The sequence below is a fragment of the Tachypleus tridentatus genome, chromosome 8, assembly GCF_004210375.1.
Source record: "Tachypleus tridentatus isolate NWPU-2018 chromosome 8, ASM421037v1, whole genome shotgun sequence".
Taxonomy (NCBI): Eukaryota; Metazoa; Arthropoda; class Merostomata; order Xiphosura; family Limulidae; genus Tachypleus; species Tachypleus tridentatus.
Genome location: NC_134832.1, coordinates 128,099,487 through 128,126,172, shown reverse-complemented (window position 1 = coordinate 128,126,172; position 26,686 = coordinate 128,099,487). Strand labels below are relative to the sequence as shown.

The window sequence follows — 26,686 nt, the reverse complement described above, 5'->3', positions numbered from 1 at the left end:
AAACTGGTCTCGTAGTTTCGACTTTTTTCGTTTATCTTTTATTTTTAATCAGTGTATTTCTATATAATATGTAATCCTATATAACATGTAAACACGTATACCGGTTGGCACTGATATGCCAAAAATTAGCAGACCTACAGTAGAGCTTAGAACAGTGGTTCCCAACCAGGGGTGTGAGATAACATTTGTTTTGGCCACCTTTACCTTTATTCTTAAATAAATGATTACTGTGAAGGGTGCGAGAACATATTAAAATTTTTTAGGGGTGCGGGGCATAAAAAAAGGTCGGGAACCACTGGCTTAGAAGAATAAACTAAACACAGGTAGACAGGGTCAGGGTAAACCAAACACACCTACAAGTAGGCAAGGTCAGGTTATAATAAATACACCTGCAGAATGTATGGTCAAAGTAGACTAAAACAGTTAGAGGAAAGCAGGGTTATGATAGACTGAACATATCTACAAGTTTGTGTGTGTGTTTTTATATAGCAAAGCCACATACGGCTATCTGTTGAGTGCTTAACCCACCGAGGGGAACCGAACCCCTGTTTTTAATGTTGTAAATCCGTAGACTTATCGCTGTACTAGCAGGTGGCTTATATGTACAAGTAGGCAAGGTCAGGTTATTCCAAACACTCATACAGAAGGTAAGGTCAGAGTAGATAAAAACACGCTTACAGAAGGAAAGGTCAGGGTACACTAAACTATTAACAGAAAAGCAGAGTCAGGGTAGACTAAATACATTTACAGGAGACATAGGAGGTGTGTACTAAAGATGCTTTGACGAAGGCATGATCAGGGTAGACAAAACTATGTGTACTGACCTGCCGATTAGAACAGATTAAAATATCTATTAATAGACTGTCTAGTTGATATGTAATACGGCAGTCAGTATAGACTATAGAGTCTATGAAAAATGTAACATACTGTCAACAAACAGTATATTAACGCACAATCTACCATGAAAGAGAAATAAGAGAAACACTACAAAGAGACAAAGTAACACTTAAGATAACTACCACTTGCTACACGCTTACACACTAGTATCAGTAACATTAGTGCAGGCTAAGCACAACAAGTCAACACATTTCGTTATGGACAGCTTGCGACACGTACATTTTGTTAAGAGAAACATAGTGGTTACTGGCGTATTTAGGTAGGGGCTAGAGGGAGCTCAGCCCCAGGACCGTTGGTCTTAATGGGAGCCCAATTATGCTTCTATTTTATGCAAAATTACATGAGATGTATGGCCCACAAAAATTATTAGTCCCTGGGCCCAAACAATCTTAATTCTTCCACTAATTGGGGCATTCAAGTTAACGTCACATTGCAAGTATGTTTTGTGATTAAGTAATCTTGCTGCTACCTAATTCAAGTACCGGAGGTTACCACCTCTCGCAGAAAGGGCAGTGCCACGTTAAGACACTATTTCTTCATGAGCAAAGTATATCTGGTGATCTTATCCCCGGATAGCCGTGATTTTAACAAAACACCACACAGTTTGATAACCTGAATTTATTAATGATGGAAATTCGAAAATAAAATGGAAAAAACACGTGGTTTATTGTTATTGGCCCGGCATGGCCAAGCGTGTTAAAGCGTGCGATTCGTAATCTGAGGGTCGCGGGTTCGCATCCCGGTCGCGCCAAACATGCTCGCCCTTTCAGCCGTTGGGGTGTTATAATGTGACGGTCAATCCTACTATTCGTTGGTAAAAGAGTAGCCCAAGAGTGGGCGGTGCATGGTGATGACTAGCTGCCTTCCCTCTAGTCTTACACTGCAAAATTAGGGACGGCTAGCGCAGATAGCCCTCGAAATTCAAAAACAAACAAACAAACAAATTATTGTTATTACGTTTTTATAAACTTCATATTTTATTGTTATTTATCCAACGCGCAATGGGCTACTGACAGTGGTATGCCCTGGGCAACTATTCATTTTGCCAATTGGATAAAACGGCCCTGAGGGATCAAAAGTTTACAAGTATGACAAATTATATTTCAGAAAAGAGATAAAGAATTAAGTTCGACAAGTTTTTTTCTTTGATGGACATAGCGTCTTAGAGAATTTGTAGACCTAAATCATTCTAACCGTAATTTACGTCTTATGTAACAATGTTCATGACACTCTTAACCCCTGTAACATAATAGAGGATTAAACATCCTCTGACGCCCATAGCGTTATGCAATCTTTTATTGAGACCCAAATGGTTGTACAGTTCACTATCCACTATCGTTTGTAGTTATTGTCACCAATCAATTTTATATTTAAAAAAAACTGTCAGTATTTGTAACAAAAACTGCTATGTCACAAAAGTTGACACACCTGTCACAAGTTGCCATAGTAACAATGTGGCGGTAACGAAATGTTCGTAACCAAATGTTCGGATCCCAACTCAGTTGGTGTCAAAAAACACTAGTGGAGGCTAAACTGGCATAAGATACACTATGGTAAGTAAAACCGTCACCCATGATGTAAGACATGTTAGTGTAAGCTAAATCTAACCTAGAATTGTAGGAAAACTGAACACAGATGTCGATAGAATTGTAGGAAAACTGAACACAGATGTCGATAGAATTGTAGCAAAACTGAAGACAGCTCTCGGTGGAATTGTAGGAAAACTGAACATAGCTCTCGGTAGAATTGTAGGAAAACTGAACACAGATGTCGATAGAATTGTAGCAAAACTGAAGACAGCTCTCGGTGGAATTGTAGGAAAACTGAACATAGATGTCGATAGAAAAAGAAGATAAATTAAATTGCTATCCAGCAAGACAGTGAAAGAAATATTAAATATGAATATTATAGACAAACAGGATAAACTAAACACAGTAGAGATGCACAGAGAAACTACACTACACACATATATACATAGAGAGATAAAGTGCACTAAGAAAAGATGCATTGGAAACAAACACCAACAGACAAACGAGGTACATTAAATATAGATAGAGATAGGTAGAAAAAGCACAGTAAACATGGATGCCGAAAGACAGATAAGTAACTATAAAGAGATACTGAAAGACGAAGTACATTAAACGCAGATACTGACAGAGAGACAAAGTACATTAATCGCAGATACTGACAGACAGACAAGATACACTGATCACAGATACCGACAGACAGACAAGGTACACTAATCACGGACACCAACAGACAGACAAGATACACTAATCACAGACACCAACAGACAGACAAGATACACTAATCACAGACACCAACAGACAGACAAGATACACTAATCACATATACCGACAGACAGACAAGATACACTAATCACAGACTCCGACAGACAGACAAGGTACATTAAACGTAGATACCGATAGGCAGACAAGATACATTAAAAAAACGTTTATTGACAGACATATTACGCTGACTAATCGAAACGGATTGGCAGGCAGATCACAGTGAACTAAGCATACATACGTATAGACAACTCAATGTATACCAAACAACAAAATACCATGAAGAATGAAGACATCTCGCGAGTACTAAATTATCTAAGCAGAATATGTAACTTAGGTTATGTATAAGATATAGTTGATTAATGACAAAATATTTCCAAAGTATTTTGTGTAAACATTTATTTATCATTGTTCATATAGTATTACTACATCGAACATGACACATAGACGTGATTGAAGTTGGTTGCATAGACAGCAAGTCCACGAGTGAATCATGTAAATTCCCTAATGTTGTGGAAACACTCGGAAATCTTTACTGAAGACAATGAACAACACATACGAACACAACTATCTTTGTTTACGATGTCCATTTTCTTAGGAACTAAATCCTCCAGTGCAAATATTTATTGGAGAAAAACAAATAAACAACATTAATCATATTTATTCTCTCAGTGTTATTCACTTTATCAGATTTATTTTTTCGTCAAGTCCTAATAAACTTGAGTTCAATTCACCAGTAAGGTTTAACCCTCATTTTATCTCGTAAACGCTTATCTCAGTACTTTATTATGTTTATTCCGCCAGGTTCTTAACCTCAAAACACATTTACTTCATCAAGTTCTTATCATCATGTTCGTCAACACACCAGCTTCATCACTTCACTTAGATCTTCATATCTCCAGTTCCTGATCAGAACCAGATTTCTCTTTACATAAATGTATACACCTCACTAACCTTTCGTCATCACGTTTGTCAACACACCAGCTTCATCACTTCACTTAGATCTTCATATCTCCAGTTCCTGATCAAAACCAGATTTCTCTTTACATAAATGTATACACCTCGCTAACCTTTCGTCGTCACGTTCGTCAACACACTAGCTTCATCACTTCACTTGGGTTTTCATACCATCAGGTTCCAAACGAACCTCGCTGTTTGGTTCATCAAGTTCCTTGTTTAAGAGGTTATTCGTTTTACAATTATGAATTTTAGCAAACCCTAACCTCCGTTAAGCTCTGCTGACTGCCTGCTTTTCCTCTCTATCAACTTCTCTCTACTAAGTTCTTCACTTTACCACATTTAATGCTGTGTTTGGCTCTTCATTTTACTACGTTACTCCCTTCACTAAATTCTGATCGTCACCTGTTTATAAATGTCACCATATTCGTTAGTTTAGCCTCTTAGAAAGTTTACGTTAAACTGTTTTTTCTTGTCAGTTTCAGAACGCTGCCAGATCTAAACCTCACATTAACCTGAATTTTTTTCAAGTTTTTTGTTTCACTTTATTATGTTTTAACGTAATCAGTTTTAAACAACACAACAAGGTAAGTTTAACATGAGTCGAAACTTCACCAGGTTCTACAAAATTTACTTTCTTTGTTACATTCAAACAATGACTTTTTCCACATTTTTTTCTTCAGCTTATCTAAGTTCTCTAAAACCACGGGGTTCTGTGGATCCAAGGTCTGGGCCGTTTGGTAATGCTTAAGAGCTTCCAGGTACCAACCCTGTAAAATATTAGAAAACTCCACATGTAATTAGCTAACCGCTCTCTTATATCAGGTTATCATAAAGTAACTAATCATGAAGTTAAATATTTTAACCAAGAATTTACATGATATATTCTTTGTTCGGTCAGTTTTCATTTTCAAGTACTGATCATGCAAAGTGACCGAACCAGTAACAAGAACCATGTAACGCGAAACAAACCAGTTTTTTTATTAATGTAAGACAAATGTCAGCGTTCTAATTCAGAAACTCAGGATTTTTTAAAGTGGAAGCAAATCTAACATTGTAATAATGTTTAAAAAACATTTTATCAAAGAAATCTTTCTTAATATATAACAAAAAATATCTTTCCCAGATAATGATAATTCACCAAAGGTTTCATATCTTACGAAACTTTTTAAGGTCTTTCCTAATTTAGCGTTAGGTACGTAAGCAGAACTAAACATAAGAGCCAACAAAAATTTTACATTATAATTTAATTGTTACATGAATTACGTAAACATGTTTGAGTAAGGAAGCATGATATGATAAAATAATATGATAAATAATACGCAGGAAAACGATGATTGATACGCATAAAGAAACGTTATTGATGGTGGAACACACTACATGTTCAGCAGAAGATTGGTCTGTCTTCTTCAGGACATGGGCCCAGCATGGCCAAGCGTGTTAAGGCGTTCGACTCGTAATCCGAGAGTCGCGGGTTCAAATCGTCGCACCGAACATGCTCGTCCTTTCAGCCGTGAGGGCGTCACAAAGTGACGGTCAATCCCACTATTCGTTGGTAAAAGAGTAGCCCAAGAGTTGGCGGCGGGTGGTGATGACTAGCTGCCTTCCCTCTAGTCTTACGCTGTTAAATAAGGGATGGCTAGCGCAGATAGCTCTCGAGTAGTTTTGCACGAAATTCAAAAAACAAACAAACAAATCTTCAGGACACCTATTATAACCTAAATGTATTAAAATTGTTTTTAAGTAAAATGTTTTTGTAATTGAAAAAGTGTGGGACTAAAACATTTAGTAGCTAGAAAAAATGTTATGGGTTATAATGTGTTGAATTATCACATTTCTTTAATTAACTAGAGATAATCTAGTTAGATTAAATAACAAAGAAAGATACGTTACATTTATGAAAAGTAAGAAAGGTGTAATTTCTACAAGATTATGGTATATTGTACAAATTCTATTTAACATAACTGGCTATACAATTTGATTTAAAATATCCATATACTCCTGGTATCTTGTTTTCTTAAGTTGTTTTCAGACAAGATGTTCCTGTGGCAGATTTGTAAAACAGTTTAGGAACTATTAAGTTTTATCTTAACCGTACTAAGGGAAAAAAATGGAAAGATCTTAAGAGATTTAAAAGCCCTGGTTCCAGTTAGCATTTTTTTGCACAAGAAAGTATGTAAATATGTAACTTATATGCATTTGATTTGTTTAAATGTTAAAGTTTGTGTGGCTTCATACGAACTAGAATACCGTAATTTTAAGACTCGAAAACAATAAGCCTGTCAAACATTGATCATAAAAACAATTGTATTGTATAATGCTGATTTATTTTCTGAATTCAAAATGGGTCATCCAGCTGCTCTTCGAATCACGTGATGTGAAGTACAAAAAGTAAATAATTCATTAATATTTAGATCATATAACATTTACTTTGATAAAAATGAAAACGAGGAGCATACGTTTTCCGTAACAACAAGACTGACAAGTTAGTGTAGAAATAAAAGAAACATACACTGACATCTTAGCAATTCCACTATATAATCAAACAACAAATATTTAAGCCTAAACCTTTCTGACAGAGTACAAACAATAAATCATATTTCAGTTAAACACACATACATATAAATTAAACGAGATTTGTCTGACCCTTCTAGCTTACCTGAAGATGATAAACTACACCAAGGTTTAAGTGGGCGTGGCATATCTCTGGGTCAAGCTGTATTGCCAAATTATAGCTCTGAAAATAATTCTACAAATCAGGACACTTCCTTAAGCTTGTTATGAGTGAAGAAAATAAAATAAATCGTAAAAGAAACAGATGTTTATAAATCTGACACAGATAAACACAAACTTATAAAACAGAAATTGTGTAAGTACATTGTTGTTATTGTATCACATGTTTAAAAGCATGTGACATTTAATATTAATTTCCGAATTCCTGTATAGGTCCTATGTAGAAGTAATGAATAACTAATTAGAAACTTAGTTTTATATCCGGCTGGTTGGCTGCTCGATTGTTCATCAGTCTGTCTATTTAGCTAGCTATCCATTAAATAATAGCCAGCCTCTCATCAATTTTATTGTCAAAACTATTATAGTTAGTTACAAAAGTTTTTACCGTTTGTGTCTATTTGGGATTCATTATTAGTCATATCACTCCTAGCTGCTCCCCAGTGGCACAGCAGTATGTCTGCGGACTTAAAACGCTAGATACCGAGTTTCGATACACGTGGTGGGCAGAATACATAACTAGCTCATCGTGTAACTTTGTGCTCAACTCCAAACAAACACTCTTGTTTTTGTATTTCGTTAATAATGTTGTTTACTGGTTTCTTCTAAGACACGTTATTTTTATCGGAAAGTGTGGATGGTAATATCGCTGTTAAACTACAAAAGAAACCCAAAACAAACCCAAAACAAAGACAGACAAACTATGATAAATAACTGACAACAAATTATAATACTGAAGTTCTTCGATACTTTAGTCTCAGAGACTCTTACTAGATTAAGAGTTCTTATTCATTTTAGATAATCTAACGACAACATATAGTTTTATCCATTATTATTTATATACACGCATCTGTGTGGGTGTATATTAGTGAATGTACGATTGCTTACAAAATATTGTGCTTTAAAGTAAGCAATTATTTGTGCCAGTTGTTAGCTTAAGGCTCTGGAACTGGTTTATGTGGAAGAAGATTTATTCACGTATCATTGGTAATGTTTTGTTCGTTTTTGTTAAACAAATTTATTGTTTATCTTTCACTCGCTCGTTTGCATTCACTCTGAGCTCAGTTTGCGAACCAATTTAACTGTTTCGGCTGATAATATAACATTTTCCTTAAATACTGTGATTTGTGTTACCTAATGGGCGATAAATGGTCGTTAAAAAGCCTTTTGTGACCCGGATGTGTCTCTGCTGAACTGGTACGAAATGTTTTGAATAACTAGTTATATTCTTAGAACCAGTTCAATAACGATACTCAAACTAGAATTTTCTACAGAATTACTGTTTACAGTGATACATCCTAAATATTCAATAATGTGAAATTACAACAGAAACAGTGCAGAATAAATAAGTGAAATTATTTCGACCTACCATGTACGCTTCTATAAAAGCAAGGCTTCCTAAACGTATCACAACTTGTTTATTACGGGAACGAAAAAATCAAAATGTATTCTTTAGTTGTTCCTCAAATAATAAGGTATGGCATGATATTTTTTATTCAGGTTTATCGATTAACAAACTTGAAAATAACACGCTAGGAAAAGTCAGTACTGGACCCGTGCACGTCGTATCTAGAATTTGTACATATATATATATCAATAAACGTTAAATTTTATATCTTAAGTAGAATAAGAAACAAAGTATTCAGAATACGGACCCTCGCTTAAAATCACTAAGACGATATACTGAGACGATTAATAATAAAATATTTGTACACATACACTTGTTGAACTTAATAATTTTTACCAATCAGTTTCGTAATTTGACTGTGAAGTTATGGAACTACATACAATCACCTTCATTTCTTTCGCTACTGAGAAAAATTATGTTATATGCATATAATAGCGTATAGCTTGTCAAAAATGAAAGGATAACTACAACCAATGGGTTTTGATAACAGTACATTCCAACAATAACTTTTATGTTTATATTGTTGAGCAACAATAATATAACCTAATATTGTGATTAATCAACAATAATACAGACATCAAAACTGGGAAAATATTTGTTGATTTCTTACTTTACAGTGCGCCTTGATTAAAAGGTTTTTTGATGTTGTTGTTACAAACGTTGGTCATATAAAAGAAAATATCTCAATTCTAAAACGATTTATGTTTAAAATTGAATCGATATTTTTAATTTCATGATAAATGTTATGTTACAGACTAGATTATTCCAAATTACGTCTTTACATTAGGCTTGTTATACTAACACTCACTACACTTATACGGTTTCAGTGCACCCTAATCCTTTACGGGGGCCCTGCACCCCATCACTAAAATTGTAATGGGCAGACAGTAATCGAAGTATTATATCTGAATAAATGTATTTTTACTTTTATTATTCCCTCTATTTCGAGACATCAAGCGTGACGTGACACTCAGGCTTGTAAAATAGGTTATATATGTAATAGACTTTAATTAAGCTCCCATAATGTTATTTATTTTAATCCATGTCAGTAAATTGCAGCCTACTTATATCGTGCACAGATATCATGTATAAATATAATTTGTTTTTGTTCCATGGATATATTAGCTTTGGTGAAACATCATGGAGTTTTTCATCTGAAGAATAAGAAAGAAACTCAGCTGTCCACTTCACATAATCGCACACTGGCCAGTAGCGCAAACTGCTTCATTTTACAACTATGCCAGTTTATTCTGTAGCCAAGTCACTATCTGTTACATTTGCGAAACGCCTTTGGAAAATGATTCCAGGGACAAAACTTAATTAAAGAGGAAGAGGTTGAACATGATTGCATCAAAGATGCTGTTGCTATGGTTACAAGTCAGATGATTAATAGTTATGGGAAAAAAAGAGCGATTTAATCTTGTGAAAACCTACTATATAGCGTTTCTCTATCCAGTTTTTTTAGTAAATAAAAAAGTGAAAATTGCACGTTCTATCTCACGGAACAAGCAACCCCTTAGAGTCAGTATTATTTGAGCTGTCATGTGATATAGACGATGTTTCCAAGGGAAGACTCTTGCCTTATCTAAGGTTTTGCTGGCTGGCTGAAAATGTTATATCAACACTTTTTTACTAATAATGCTCCAAATTCGTAAGTTTCCTGTCCTGTTCTAGAAGTCTTACTATTTTATATCTCTATTCCTTCATTCGATACGTTATCCTCCACATTTTACTGCAAGTTACTATTATATCAAATATAAAGATTTATTTCTATTACTTGTTATCCCAAACAGAAATGTTTAGTTATTATTCTTATCGCTTTTAACTGTTTTGTGTTACTCACAATAATTGGTTCGTTAAAGTATTTGTTCATGGTTTGAAAGTAAACTAGCATTGTCTACTTGCATGATGCTAAACTTCTAAGCAATTAGAAGGATCCATCTCGAAGATTACCTCGACGAGTCTAGCAAAACACTTGGTACTTAAAGGTTCCATATATATTATAAAAACAAACAAATACGAGAGTGTAAGGTTACTAGTATGACATCTTCCTGAGAAACAAAATATCTGAATTCTAGTGACCGATCACGTGACCAATAAAGCTTTTCCGCACAACTAATCAGCACGTATTTGCTCCTCTTAGACATACATATCTGTGAAGTTTTTATACAGTTTAACACCAGGAGAAGTCTAAGACGTTTATTTTGATCAGAAAATCTAAAATTCCAAGTTGTTTGTATGTTTTGAATTAAGCACAAAGCTACACAACTGGGTATTTGTGCTCTGCCCTCCACGGGTGTTGAAACCCAGTTTCTAGCAGTGTGAATTCGCAGACATACCGCTCTACCACTGGGGGTCAATTCCTGTGCGTATCATGAATATGTTAGAATAAGCTATAAATAAGAACTGTTGATAGAAATTTCGTAATACTTCACTTTAAATAAGCAAATTAAACCTAACGAGTTAACCTATTTTGTTTTTAACCGGAATATATTTTAACATATCGATACGACATGTATTCATCCTTATTATTATTAAAATATTCACTTTGACCAATGTCTGTCCTTAGATTAACACCAGCTTGGCCAATGTTAGCTCCAAGATAGAGTAACATTATCAGTTTAACCTATATCTGTCCTTATATAGAGTAGCATCATCAGTTTAACCTATGCCTGTCCTCAGATAGAGTAACATCATCAGTTTAACCTATGCCTGTCCTCAGATAGAGTAACATCATCATTTTAACCTATGCCTGTCCTCAGATAGAATAACATCATCAGTTTAACCTATGCCTGTCCTCAGATAGAGTAACATCATCAGTTTAAACTATGCCTCTCTCTAGTTAATGTAACATAATCAGTTTAACGTATGCCTGTCTCCAGTTAGAGTAACGTTAATTTTATCAATGTCTCTCCTTAGTTTTAATAAAATCGTCAGTTTGACCCACATTTGTCTTATCTTTATCTCTTCACTATCTGCGTTCGTAATTCATTCATCAGTTTGATTTATGGCTGTTTTAACTTATAATAAAGGTAGCGCTATGTGTGTGACTACCCTTGTCTATGATCAGTTCAACCATTACCTGTGCTGCAGTTTCCAGATCACCCATGTCCTTCATAAGATCACCATGGCTGACGTAAAGTTGGGCGCAGGACTTGTCGGTCACGTGACAAAGACGAAGTGCTTGGAGTATGTTTTCTAGGCCCTAAATGTAAAACCAATGTTGCTACTATTATTACGTCACCCACAGCATTTTCTAATAAAACACCGAATCAGTTCTCTGTCTCGCAACTTGGAGGTTAAGTGTAACTGATAATTCAAATACAAGTCAGTTACCTGTTTCAGTGGAATATTAGAAATTTCACTGAACGCTTATTTAAAATCATCTGCCAGAATCTTACGATAAACTGGCATAATGAAATCAGCTCCATCAGTTGCGGAAAGTGTCAATATAAACAGAAACACGTGGTTTTGAAGTCTAACTAATTATGAAAATAATTCAAACTTAAACATCATAATTAAAATAAAACTTGAAGTTGTGTGTTGATTATAGCTTGAATTATTAGAGATATAGAATATAATACATATCGTTAGAACATATTTTAAGTCTTACATAACAGGGTTCTGCCTTTAATTATTTATGCAGATTGAATTATTACATATTTCTCCATAGTTAAACATTTCCTTTAAATGTTGTGTTTACTCTAGAAAATAAAACAAAACCTTTAAACAAATCCTTATATTTAAAATTATTATATATCTAAAACTACTTGTCCCAAGGGGACAATATTTCATCAAAGGCATACTGAGAAGCTTACATTTTATTTAGAAAAGTTTCGACATTGTACAGGTGTTCTAAAATTATATTATACTGCATACGTAAGTTTAATTTCTCGCAACTTAGCGTTTCTCTTATTTCTCTTCTTTAATAATAAGTAATTATTCAATTGTTGGAAAGGGTTCAAAGGACCATTACTAAAATGGTACCAGGGATGGAGGAGGTATTATGTGAGAAGAGATTAAGATCCCCAGTATTGTTTTCTCTTGAATAAAGATGATTTAGAGAGGTTCTGATCGAAGTGTTTAAGATTATAAAAGGAATTGATAATGCTGATGCATCAACCTTTTTCATTCTTAACAACGAGAATAATAGAACAAGAAAACACAAATATAGATTTAGACAAGGTAGAGGGCCATCTTCAGCTAAGACAGCGTGATTTTTCAGATATGGTGGTTGGCCTATGAGATGGGTTGTTGTGGAGGCAGCAAATCTGAGTAAATTTAAAATAAAGCTTGACAGATATAATATGAATAGTAATGATTGACCTCAAATTTGTTTAGTTTGGATAAGAGGATGAGACAGTGGAGATGGACCAGCAAAATAAAATGCGTGTTAGTGTGTTGAATAATATAAGTATCAGTCAAAACGTCCGGTGTTTACAATGGTTTTGGGATGGCTTATTATGTCAAATAAGAATGACGGAACACCTTTTGTGATGGTTTTTGCAACACTACATGATTTTATTTTTATATAGAATAGATTATTTAATAGTATAATTGATTAATGTGACCGTTAGTATATATTATTTATTAATATAATTAGCTAATGTGATCGCTAGCTAAATGTAATTAGCCAAATTTGTAGTTTGTTGTACATTCTTAACCAGTATTATCACTACTTATCTACATCAGGACAATAAAATTACTGTCTTTCGTCAATGACGAAAATAATCGCTGTTTGTATGTCATTAATTAGCAAATGAGGTCTCTAACTGCACATCCTTAGCTGATTAACTCTTACCAAACACTTTTTGCAAATCTTTTTATAAACAAGATAATCGTCAGGTAAACAAAAGACACATGCACAAAAAATACTTCCCAGGATACACAATTTACAACTAGCAACGTTCCTCTCCTAATACAAAAGCTCTGATTTCTTGCTCTTATGTAATGTTTATTCTGTTCTGTTATCTGAAGAAGGATCACAAACAGTGTAAATGGTAATTTTGCGTGCGTGATGTCAATAAAGAAAAACAAACAAACAACGTTCAATGCTTCACTATAATGAGAAACATTCACTTGGGTGTAAAATAAGGCATGATTTCCCAAGTACTATTGGGTTGTTATGTCTCAAACCCGGTCTTAGAAACAAACTGAAAAAAAAAAAATTGTTTTCTTCAGTTTTATTTCTTTTAACTTACAATAAATGAAATAACCTGCTATAACATCCTGGAATATTTTGCACTTGAAGTTCAACTGTTAAAGGACTTTTATATAAAGTACGACACGCAGAGAGAGATAAAAAAAAAAGATCATTAGTGAGAAAACTTAATGTTTCCTTTCTTTCTTTAACTTATTTCTACCAGGTTTTACGTGATTGGGACGCAAAGAAAAAATAAGAAATAAGGTTAGGCTGTAAGACACATATGTATAAGATACATAAAACCATACCTATTACTTCTTGGTTATTGTAATACTTTGTCTTTGCTTTCACATTTCCCTTTTCAAATCTCATTTCGAGTAAGCTCATATTTGGTTTGAAATTTAAAATATCGTAACCGCAAATTACCTATGTGGTTCTTTAGGATTCCATCTGTTTTAGAAACACGTGTTTGTTGTGATTTTTTTTAAACTATTTATACTCCATATTGCTTTTGTCGATTACAATGTTCCTAAAACACAAGTCACACACAATGCTTTCGTCAGTTGATCTTCACACTATACTACATCTGGACCCCAAGAGTTGTGAATAATAAACAAATTAAAAAAAAAAAAAATAATCGGTAATTATTTGAGGGTTCAAAATATTTCGTAGTGATATGAATTAGAAATGAAGAGCAGGTACAACATACTTTAAAAATAGTTTTATACCTCTGAAGTCTTGTTTGTTTGGATGAAGAGCACGGCAAGTTGATGAAATGCTTCTCGGTAGGTGGCGTTGTTGTTGACCACTGACAACAATAACTCTTCGGCCTGGTTGAAACTTCGTTCTTGCATCAAGAGCTGCGACTGTGAAAAAGTTATAGCAAAACTTCTGATGCGGGCAGTAATCAATTGGGTAACCATGGCAACCGTGGATGTCAATCTTATTTTGAATTTTCATTAAAATAACACATTGTTAAATATATATTAAAGCAATTGGATAATCCAAATATTCGCAAACACACTGTACATTCATGAATATTAGTTTGTTTTGTTTTTTGTTTTTGAAACTGATCGGTAGCCTGCCTGAAAGTAGACAGAATATTAAAATGAACTGGTAACAAAGCTTACGTGTCTTTCTTATTCTGAATCTTTGAAAACGCAGAAAACGTAAAACAAAACGCCAATGGCGCGTATGTGTTCTTACATAATGTACTTTCCCTTCCAAATAACCTTCGTGTTTAGTGATCAATTGGCCATATAGTTTGTGGGCCTCTCGAAAACGTCCAGATTTTAAGTACAAAGTTCCAAGGTTGTCCATGACCTGGGGATCTTCATTTATCTCTAGTGCTCTGAAACAGAAGAAAATCCGACTGGAATGAAAATAATTTTATAACTTTCGAGAATCAAAGATGTTCCAGTCCTCTGGCTGTTCAGTTAAACAATATTATATTTCTACACGTGAGATATGTTTCAAAATATAACATTATAAATTATTAAACGCTTTTACAGCCTAAAATTTACCCAAAGTTTGATGTTTTAGTGAAAACATGGAATTTCAAGCAGGAATTCTGTTTCTGCATTCTAAAAACGCTACTTTTATTTCTAAATTACAATTTTCTAAGCGTTTAGATACAATAGCAAAAGAAAGACGAAAAATTATTTGATGTATTTATAAGTTTGGCATATGCTGTGTCTTCGGATTCATTCAGTATTTACAACAATTATAAATGCGTTTCAATCCACCTTCATTTGTACAATAACTAAGACTCGTTCTTTTCACGTTTTGATTTTTTTTTCATTTTTGATTTCAGATTTCTTGATCCCTGAGAAATTAACAGTAAAATATCCCAGTTCGCAGGCGTATCGATTAGAGTAAATGAAATATTGCTAATGACGGGTGCGATTAAATACGCGGGCTGGTGGCGTTTACAAACGTACAGTTATAAACCTTTTCACAAGAAACTTTCAATATATTTATTACAGTTACATAGGAAAAACCTAAAACGGAAGCAGGTGTTTCTGACGTTTTCATAGATAGATATAGAGATATAGATAGACAGATAGTAGTTTTCACGGAATACGTTATGTAGAAAGAAAGTATAATGTGTTTACATTCCTTATTCTAAACCTCTGATGTACTAGTAAGTTCTGGAGACACATATTACTGTTGAGATCTGCTTTCAATCAAATCTAAAGAGAATAGTTCATTTCGAATCCTAACAACTTTTGTGTGAACTCGTGGAAAAGAATTTGAATTAGGTTTAACACTAAAAGAGACGAGAACAGGACCACCTGTCTTAGTACATTTCTTGTTTCTGTATTTTCAAACAAAACTAATAAAATATTAAATTGTTTGTTTTTTTAAACAAGGGCTAGTAATGGTAGAAGGCTGATATATATATATATATATTTCAGGTTTCATGCCATCGCTTACGATTTGAAATAATAAACTTCGGAAAACCCTTTGAAATACGACAGTCTTTATAAAATCAATATTTTTCAATACAAAACTACATTTTAAGAAAGGAAGAAAACAGACGTGCTCACGTTAAGTTCCTTCTTTTTCTAACTTAAGAATACAGAATAAACTGGATAGCGCTCTTGAGTATCAAATATTCCTTGTGAAAAAACTTTATTTATTACAACCTATTTAGCTCACATAATACTCAAATGTTTTCTCGACTAAGAGGAAAAATGTACATATTCGCTAAGACTACATCACTGCTCTAGGTCTTTCGAGTACAACATGAAACATGTTTTATAAACCCAAAATAATGCATGAGTAAGCACGATTTAGTTTCCCGAGTTCAGATTGGTAATTGCGAGTGTAATTTTTTTTCCCATTTTGTTCGGACAGAGTGTGGCTTAGTCGTTATCGTGTTCGAATTGTGAAACGTGGATCTTAGTTCATGATATATTGGCGGAGAAACGTACTCCTTACTTTGAAGCTGTGGACCCGATTTAACAGTGACCGTCAAATCCTAGTAGTAAATCGCAAAAGAATAACTTAAAATCTGATAGTGGGTGCTCATGACTTGGGGTCGGCATGGCCAAGTGTTTAGAACTCGTAATCTGAGGGTCATGGGTTTCAATCCTCGCTTCCAAACATGCTCGTCTTTTAGCCGTGGGGGCGTTATAATGTGACGGTCATTCCCACTATTCGTTGGTAAAAGAGTAGACCAAGAGTTGGCGGTGGGTGATGATGACGAGCTGCCTTCCCTCTAGTCTTACACTGCTAAATTATAGATGGTTAGCGCAGATGGCCCTTGAGTAGCTTTGCGCGAAATTCAAAACAAACCAAAGGTTTTTTTAAAAAAAGGCCGTGATCCGTACATAGCGTTATAGTATTATCGACAAAATGCACCAAAATAAATATGGTGTCCATATCATCAAGAGGCATGGGAATTTGATCTGTACACACCTGAGAGAGTTAAGTTCCTCTGGACCCATTCCTCTCATCACATTTAATAGCGAAGTTTGGTTTGACATACACGACGGCTAGCGAAGATAACAGTCTTCAGAAAAGCATTGCTAGACTAGAGGGAGAGTAACTAGTCAATATCACCCTACTGCAAGATCTTTGGCTACACTTTTACTGATACATAGTGGGATTTGCAGTAAAATTATAACGCTCTTACGGCTGTAAGGGTGAGAATTTACAAAAACGGGAATTCGATACCGTGATCCTCAGGTTATGAGTTAAGGTCCTCAATCACCATACCAAAGACATAGTAAGGATGTTTAGATATTATTAAGCAAATATATAAAAATAAAAAAATATTTAAAGAAATATATTCGTATATTAAACCTTTTATATAATTGCTCTGCTTCATCTATATATTTCAGAGAACGAAGTGTCCTCGCTGCATTGAGCAGCGCCACCGTGTGGTTAGGGTTAATCTGAACAGCACGTTGAAAGAACTCAACAGCTTCATCTTCACGACCTGGAAAATAGTTTTTATTTACAGAGTTATAGATGATAAAAATATTTTATTGAAAGTTTGATTATGAAAACAGTGTAATAAAGGTGTTAAACAATACAATTATTATAGTTTTTGTGATAATATGTTTTAATCATTTAATAACATAATCTGATAGCTATATTTCAATTTTAACCGAAACGAAAGAATTAAAAAGGTACAAATAAAATATATAGATTTACTATTGTATAGAAATGCTAAGGTTTGTATATCATTCTAAAACGCTTTTAAAATATTTTGAAGAAATGAAAACAGTGTAATAAAGGTGTTAAACAATATAATTATTATAGTTTTTGTGATAATATGTTTTAATCATTTAATAACATAATCTGATAGCTATATTTCAATTTTAACCGAAACGAAAGAATTAAAAGGTACAAATAAAATATATAGATTTACTATTGTATAGAAATGCTAAGGTTTGTATATCATTCTAAAACGCTTTTAAAATATTTTGAAGAAGTGAAAACTCATAAAAAATCGATTATGCTTACTAAAGATACGCTTTAACCAACTAATCTGTTAAGCCTCGAATGTTTCAAATCTTGGACTTCACTTCAATGGTTTTTAAGGATGAAATGTGACGTGACTCTCTAGCCATGTTACTTGACCATGAAGTACATTCTCTATTTTTATTTCTTCAGAAAATATATATTACTACATAAGCATGATAATTTCTATTACCGATGTCGCACAAATATTTAAGAGAAAAAAAACTTAACCTAACAATTGTTTAATAATTTATTCCTTTATCAAAAGCTATTATTTACATATCTTATTTTATTTCGCCGTTAAAAAATGTATTTTTATCACCCAGTACTCTTAATTTCAATCTATTCTATTATTTAAAAAAAGTATATATTTTTTCATAGGATATACCGAGTTGAGAAAGAGTATAATATTTTTACTTTAACTTATTAACTAAAATAATTCGAAATCAAGGTTTCTGTATTCAATGTACTAACCTAAACTCTGGATAAAAACGCCATAATTATTAAGTGCATCGACGTTGTGCGGACTTATACTAAGAGCCACTAGATGGAGCTTTTCTGCATCGATCATGTGACCAAGGTCAGCATAAAGAGAAGCTAAAGCTGAGTAAGCTTCAGCAAAACCTGGATGCATGGCGATTGCTTGTTTCAAGTAGGCTTCCGCTTCTTCTTTCTTATCCTGCTTACTGAAAAGCAACTTTGTTTTACATTTCAAATACATTGATCTTTAAGAAAATTATTGTTATTTGTTTCTTAGAACCACAAAGATAGTCTTCCATAATTTTTTTTTTAATGTGGTGCCCTACTCTACGTGGTTTTATCCAGCTTCACCAGAAAAGCTATTTCTTTCTCCAAAAATTGGCAGTTTCAATCTTTCCTCAACGAAATAATCTAAAACAAATTTGTTTCAGGCTTAGTTCTTCATTTTCAATAGCTACTTAGAGAATGATCTTCTTTGTATTTATTATATTTAGCTGTCTGTCTCTAATTGCACATAAACATTAATCTGTTTCACCAAATGTTGATTTTTATCGTATTTTCATAGTCTGTTTGTATCTCGAAACTTCTCTTAGAAACAGAAAGAAAAACTATTAGAATGATCTCTAGTTTAAAAAGCTTGAATTGTAAAGCGGAGTTAATTTATATTTTAATCTGGAAAAAGTAGACTTTAGGTAAGACGCTGAGCTGAACTTAGAAGTTGCAAAAACTGAATTTTGAACGATTAGGCCTAAAGATAATTTAAGAATTACAATGAAAATGTATTGTAATAATAAAGTAAATCTAAGAGTACTTAGTCTTGGTATAAAATGCACGTTATTCTCCTCTGATTTAATAAGATCAGGAGTAATTTACTAAATAAAATTGAAAATAACTGAGAACGCTTAAGTTTTTAAAGAAATATTTTACATGCAAGATAATTAAACTAATTACGTCGTAGAACGAAACTATCTTATGTTACTCTCCCCTAATCACTTCACACGACGAAACTGTCTTGTGTCACCAAATTGAAAATGAAATTTTATTGTTTGGTTTTCTTCATGTTTTCATTGACATCTAAACTATATATATATATATATACTATTTCTCTTACACTGTGAGGTGACGCTTCACTGTTAAGAGGTGTGGGTGACATTTACAAGTGTTTTAAGAAACGCTGTTTTCGATCTTCTGACAGGCCCTACTTCTCAAGTTTGTACGCATTTTGTTTAAACATTTAGAGTAACAATACTTTTACTCTAAAGTATCATTATTAGTGTTACTAACAATACTGCTATTCTAGTGATAAATGAAAAGTTTTTTTCTTATATTCTAATATAAAGTATTATGTAATGTTCCCCGCAAACGTAGTGATGAGTATTGTGTGTTTCAGCTATTCTAGTGATGAGTATTGTGTATGTTCCTGCTCACCTAGTGGTACATATTGTGTGCTCGAGCTAGTCTAATAATAAGTATTGTGTGATTATTATTATTATTTTTTTTTTGCATTTAAATAGCAAAACTACGAGGCCCGGCATGGCCAAGCGTGTTATGGTGTTCGACTCGTAATCTGAGGGTCGCGGGTTCGAATCCCGCTCGCACCAAACATGCTCGCCCTTTCAGCCGTGGGGGCGTTATAATGTAACGGTCAGTCCCATTATTCGTTGGTAAAAGAGAAGTCCAAGAGTTGGCGGTGGGTGGTGATGACTAGCTGCCTTCCCTCTAGTCTTACACTGCTAAATTAGGGACGGCTAGCGCGGATAGCCCTCGAGTAGCTTTGCGCGAAATTAAAAAAACAAGCAAAACTACGGTAATAAATGAACTAACTAGACTATTTCCTTTATATTCTTATTATTCAGTTAAAAACAAACAAACATGATTAGATGATAAAAGAAATTTGGACACGGTTAAAGATAAGTTTTTATATGCTGATTGTTTTCATCTTCTGTAAAGAAAAGGTATTGTTGGAAAATAAGTCTTTACTAGTTTAATTGGAAAACGTATGTCAGAGTAAGACAACACTATCTATTAATACCTTACCTGTGCAGGTTGGCGAGATTGAAGTAGGCCCTAGCATGAAAAGGATTTATAGAAATAGCAATTTTAAAATGATACTCAGCTTCGACTGGATCGGTGAGCAATGTTCCCAGGTTGTTGTGTGCACTGGCGTGACTGGGCCACAAGCTGCAAATACAAATTAAAACTATACGGCAAGACCACGTTTACAAAGAATTAGCATATACCTTCCGTTTCTCGTGACAGTTTTGTCACGAAATATAACAATTTCTCTAAAAAATAAACGACATTATATACCTAACCGATAATAATTTCACTTAGTTTACAGTTTTGTTAGTTTGGTTTAAAGGTAATTACGAGATTACTTAATGAAGTTAAACGTCAGGTAAATACATAACTAAATTTTGAACGAAAATACCTTCATTTATTATTATGTTTACGTTGGATACAGATATCAAATGTAGCTGTATTAAAGTATTCCAACACATATACACACAAATATGTATATATTATGTGTATTAATATTATGTTAAAATTAATATTTTAATTAATATTAATATTAAGTTAATATTATGTGTAAAACAAAAACAAACAAAATTATTTATTTTTCAAGCCTTTTTTTTTATTTATTTGGCCAAACTTAAAATATTTCTAAGCATTTTAAGCTCACATGAGCGCAATTTTGTAGTGCAGCATACTGTATTATTATCTGATACAAGATCACCTGAGCTTAGTTCCATAGTGTCAAGTACTATTCTATTGTTTGATCCAAGTTTAACTTATCGAAGTTCTGTAGCGTCAAATACTTTTCCATTTGATCAAAGTTTATTTGAGCGCAGTTTTGTAGTTTCAAACATCGTTCTGTTATTAAACTCAAGTTTACCTGAGGGCAATTCTGTAATGTCTCTTAGATAGTTCAATATTTCCCAAGTCCTTTTCTAAATTAGCGTAGTTATAATGAACCTTAGCATTTTGAGGCACGCTCTCCAGGCCTGACCTACAAATATATCAAAGTATAATAGATTATTTATATATATCTATTAAATCTCTTCAGTGTTCGTTTTTAAATAATTTCCTTAAAAGTTTACCGTGCTCTGAATTAAGTATCACCCATTCGACTTAATGTGCTAAAGTTAAAAACTTTTTGTCAACACCATACATCAAGTCTACGGATTTATAACGCTAAAATCTGGGTTCGATTCCTCTCTGTGGACACAGCAGGCAGTCCAATGTGGCTTTGCTATAAGAAAACATACACACACCCATACTAAACATGAGAAACTTCACAACAAATTGGATAACAATCAGCACACAAAGAGTGAGACTCGCTAAGCCCCCCGCTAGTACAGCGGTATGTCTCCGGATTATAACGCTAAAATCAGGTGTTCGATTCCCCTCGGTGGGCTGAGCAGATAGCCCGATGTGGCTTTGCTATAAGAAAAACACAAACACATGAGACTCGCTAAACCTATGAAAAGTTAAATGGGGACTATTTTTGATATATTCACCGATTTTTTCATTAATTTTCCTCTTTTAAATTTCCTACAAACATTTAATATCACGGGTAAATCTGGATCATTCAGACGTTTCCTTTTTTAATCACACGTCGGACAGAAATAGTCATAGCTTTGCTTAATTATGAAATGAGTGCGACTCTCTGACAAGATCACATTTATATTTCAATTTGTTCTTTATGTTTTAAGCTTCTACAGTCTTGAATTCTTGTATCCAGATGAGAAACTAAACCAGTGTTTTTACAACGAACTAAACTTATGTTATTTTGCTCAGCTACAACCAGTCCTAATGCACTAAACCTAGTATGTATTTTTATTGTAAATTTTTGAATGTTCAGTTCCACCGTAATAGGATTTTTTTTATTTTGCGTGTCTTTTTTATTATTATTATTAGCTTTCCGATTCTATAAGTATGCATGTGCGAAAACTCGCTTGGTATATTAACAATTATTCCCATTACTTAAGAGCCAGGTGAGACCCTGGACTAAAGATACGAAGATCTTAGTTTCGCGTCTATTATCACAGTAATGGTTTGTTTCCGCTTTTCGGGCCTTGGATTTGTTATGAAAGACGGTCAGGTTCCGCCATTTTCTTTGAATAACTTGAGGGTTGGCAGAGGGCACTGTTAACTAGCTGCTTTCTGTCCCTCAAGATTAGAAACGTCAGCGTTCAGACGGCACTTGAGTAGCTTTCCGTGAATATTCTAAACAAATGAAATCCAAATAAATATATTTATTGTGTAACTTTCTTACCTAAAAAGTGTTTCTCTGGATTGCCATACAGTATTTCGTCGTAAGGTACACCACATAAATAGGGTTAACAGAAAAAATGTGCTTATCCTGAGCAGCCACGTCGACCTGGGACTCCAGTCTTTCAATCTCTGTAGCCCGTGGGTTACAAGAATATACAATCCAGCACTATATTTTGCAAATAGGAGTAAAAAAAATTAGTTTGTGTTTAAAACATTGATTTGAGTAACTATTTATTTTGACAAAATTAAACAACAATAAAAAAGAACAAAGTAATTCAAGTTGAATATTATTGTTGTCACTAAGCCACATAAATTAAACATTATAATAGTTACTACGTCACCCAAGTTAAACATTATAATAATCAGCAAGTCACATAAGTTAAATATTATAATAGTTATTACGTCACCCAATTAAACATTGTAATAGCCAATAAGTCACTTAACTTAAGCATTATAGCAGTCACTAAGTCATATAAGTTATATATTATAATAGTTATTACATAAACAAAAAATAACTAATAAACATTTCACCTTTTCTGTCATGTTGTGACAATCATACTGTTATTTCTGCACATAATCAAAATTGGAAACTGTATTTTTGTTTACATTAAATTGTAACATAAAACTATGAGATTAAACTATATATAAAATTAGGCTTAAGATGCGCTAATAAAGAATATTAGTTGTAGAATGTTGTGAAAATCATAAACTCTATAGTTTTAAACAAACTTGAGAGCCGGTAAATAGAATGTTTGACTTCTTTGTAATCCAGAAACGTACCTGTAAATGTAAAGAATCCCTCCAACCTTTATTAATCCAAAGTTGTGACAAAGTTAGCGACTGGTAGATAAAATTCGTATTAACTTCCAGTCATGCGAAGTTACTTACTTAGATCGTAACTAAAAAAACAAACCTCGTAATGAATATAGCAAATTAAATATACATTTCTCGTGTTCATTTTTATAATATTAGAATAACTGTTTTTTATCCGTTGGTTACCCTTCTCTGTTAATGGCATGTTGAGCTTAGTGTTCGACTGTATTGCAATTGAAAACTTACCTGGGAATGTACAGGATTCGCTCAGCCACTACAAACCCCACCGTTATGAAAACGTTGGAAGCCGGTAAAAAGGGAAATACGAGTATTGCTAGAGCAACTGTTACAACCGCCATTTCTCTTACCTACCAAAATAAAAAAAAAAGCCAAAACAAAGACATGTTGCAGTGTATTAAAAACTTTTCTTCAGTGATTGAAGTGTATAACAAACAGATGCAGCCAAATCGTGAGAAAAAAATGATTTAGTTAAAATCGCTATATTTTTGCTACCAAACCATTTATGTCGGAACCAGTGGAGTCAGTTAGTCTGCCGAAACAGTAACCCTATTTGATTGCAACCTGTTCTGTGTCTTTCCGCTAATAAACAAGTACACATAATTTTTTTTATTGCTAACGTGATAATTCACAAACTTCTGAAACAAGCCTATTGAAATACTTTTCAATAGACGATACATCAGTTTACGTAAGTTTCGTTTTTTACTATCAGACGGTATTTTTACAACGATAGTGTTAGATTTGTGTAACGTAATTTGTATCACGTCACATCACGCTTGATTTCTCGAAATAGGAGGAGTCATAAAAGCCATTTTGCACGCTTCCGCATAGAACAGTTCGATTACTGTCTGCCCATTGCAATTTTATGACAGGGATTCCCTGAAACCTTATAAGTGTAGCGAGTGTTCGTATAATAATCCTGCTGTAAAGTAGAATATCGATTCAATTTTAAACCGAAGTCGTTTCTGAATTAAGCTAGTTACTGTTATATCACCTACGTTTTTAAACAAGAGTGGTTATTAATTAAGAAATCAATAACTATTTTCCCAGTTTTACTGTCTATACATTTCGTTTTATACGTTCAGTAAATAGACTAACGGTAATTATAATCTTGGTGTTAAACAACATAACATAAAAGCCATTGTTGGAACGTGTTTTTGCCAAAACGCACTGACTTTTCTGTAAATTAAAAGTTGTTAATGTAATTAATTTTACCAATAATTATTCTATGAATTCGCCACAAATTCATTTCATGAATTATTTTAACTTTGATTGTCTCACAAAGTAACTTTACCGATGTTTAATTGTCTGTACAACACTTTTCTGCTTCTTTGTTAGTCAAGCTTGATTTCGCAAAAGCCATTAATTTCAGTTAGTTAATGGTATATTATGGGATGGGTATAATAGTACTTGTTCCGTCATTTTTTGTTTGTTGGAATTTCACGCAAAGCAACACGAAGGGTTATCTACGTTAACCGTCCCTAATTTAGGTGTGTACGACTAGTATGCTTGGTTTGCTTTGAATTTCGCGCAAAGCTACAAGAGAGCTATCTGCGCTACCTGTCCCTACTTTAGCAGTGTAAAACTAGATGGAAGACATTTTGTCATTACCACCCACCACCAACTCTTGGGCTACTGTTTTACCAACGAACAGTGTGATTGACCGTCACTTTATAACACCTCCACGGCTGAAAGGACGAGCATATTTGGTGTGACAGGGATTCGAACCCGGGACCATCGGATTACAAGTCGAGTGCCTTAACCACCTGGCTATGCCGAGCCCCGTCAATTTTATTAGACTATACGCAGATCTGTAATGATAAAAAGGCGTGTATTTGTGTGATCTCCATGGCTCCAAAAGGAAAGAACCTAGAAACATGAAAGTTTGCACCCTGCGAAGCGTACCCTGATGATTTTCATCTGGGTATTATTACTTATCTATTTGCATACGCGCATGTTCGCCCTATAGTATCCCTAGAAATACATTAGTTAATTAAGAACTTCTAATATATAGAAAAGCCAGTGCATTTTGATAACAATGTGTTCCAAAAATGGCTTTTATGTCATGTTGCGTAGCAAAAAAAGTATCACCTAATATTGTTGTTAGTCTATGTACTGAGTCCCCATTGGAACAGCGGAATGTCTGCAGGCTTAAAACGCTAAAAACTGGGTTTCGATACCGGTAGTGGGCATAGCACATGTATACCATTGTGTAGCTTTGTGCTTAACTTCAAACAAACTATGTACTGAAAGTATAAAACAAAAAGAATAACCAACAAAAGTCGAAAAATAAGAAACTGTTGATTTCTTAATTCAGAGTCTCCGTTCATTAAATAGGTTTATTTTTTATTAAAATTGTTGGTGAGATAACACGAAATACCTTATTTCAGATGAGATTTAAGCTTAAAATCGGATCGATATTTTTGCTTTCACTATGACTTTTATGCACTTACCAAAATGTATTAACCTAATAATCCGTGCGAAGCCGGGTACTTTTGTTTGTTATTGAATATAAAACAAGTGCCAGTTAAATATTCACATAGGTACGGATTAACTTTATGAACATAATGCGTTATTAAAGTCGCTTGTATATATAACTGTAGTTATTCACAAATATACCTTGGAATGTTATTGTGTTGTGTATTAGATCTTTTTAAATTACTCGATTATTCATCGTTGTTGTGGAACTCAACCGTTCGTCTACAGGCACACTGTAAAAGTGCTTATACAAAGTAAAACATAATATATATTTTCTCCTTTGGCATCTTGCTACAAATTCCACTTTGTGTACATTTTTGTGACGCTGAAAAATTCTCGTTGGAAAATATTATTTAGTAATATATTCGTGATTATCTAAAAATGATTGTATTAGAAGACTAGAAAAGTGACATCGTGGTTAAAGTTTTGTTTTAAGAAAAAAAGGATTGTTTGTTTGTTTTTGAATTTCGCACAAAGCTACTCGAGGGCTATCTGTGCTAGCCGTCCCTAATTTAGCAGTGTAAGACAAGAGGGAAGGCAGCTAGTCATCATCACCCACCACCAACTCTTGGGCTCCTCTTTTACCAACGAATAGTGGGATGGACCGTCACATTATAACGCCCCCACGGATGAAATGACGGGGATTCGAGCCCGCGGTCCTCAGGTTACGAGTCGAACGATTTAACACACTTGGCCATGCCGGGCCTTTTAGAGAAAAAAAAG

At 33.8% G+C, this 26,686-nt stretch overlaps 1 pseudogene across 1 annotated transcript in view; it reads right to left on the bottom strand.

The window, feature by feature from the left end:
- Positions 1 to 4,662: 4,662 nt before the first annotated feature.
- LOC143223461 (protein O-mannosyl-transferase TMTC1-like) overlaps positions 4,663 to 26,686 on the bottom strand; it is a 70,821-nt pseudogene continuing 48,797 nt past the window's right edge. The window contains exons 8-18 of the transcript XR_013012921.1: positions 23,714 to 23,835; positions 22,656 to 22,820; positions 21,273 to 21,386; positions 20,414 to 20,557; positions 18,371 to 18,582; positions 17,234 to 17,369; positions 14,630 to 14,774; positions 14,152 to 14,289; positions 11,363 to 11,485; positions 6,802 to 6,879; positions 4,663 to 4,912 (exon numbers count right to left, since the gene is read on the bottom strand). The product of XR_013012921.1 is annotated as a protein O-mannosyl-transferase TMTC1-like (transcript). The remainder of the gene's footprint in view (positions 4,913 to 6,801; positions 6,880 to 11,362; positions 11,486 to 14,151; positions 14,290 to 14,629; positions 14,775 to 17,233; positions 17,370 to 18,370; positions 18,583 to 20,413; positions 20,558 to 21,272; positions 21,387 to 22,655; positions 22,821 to 23,713; positions 23,836 to 26,686) is intronic.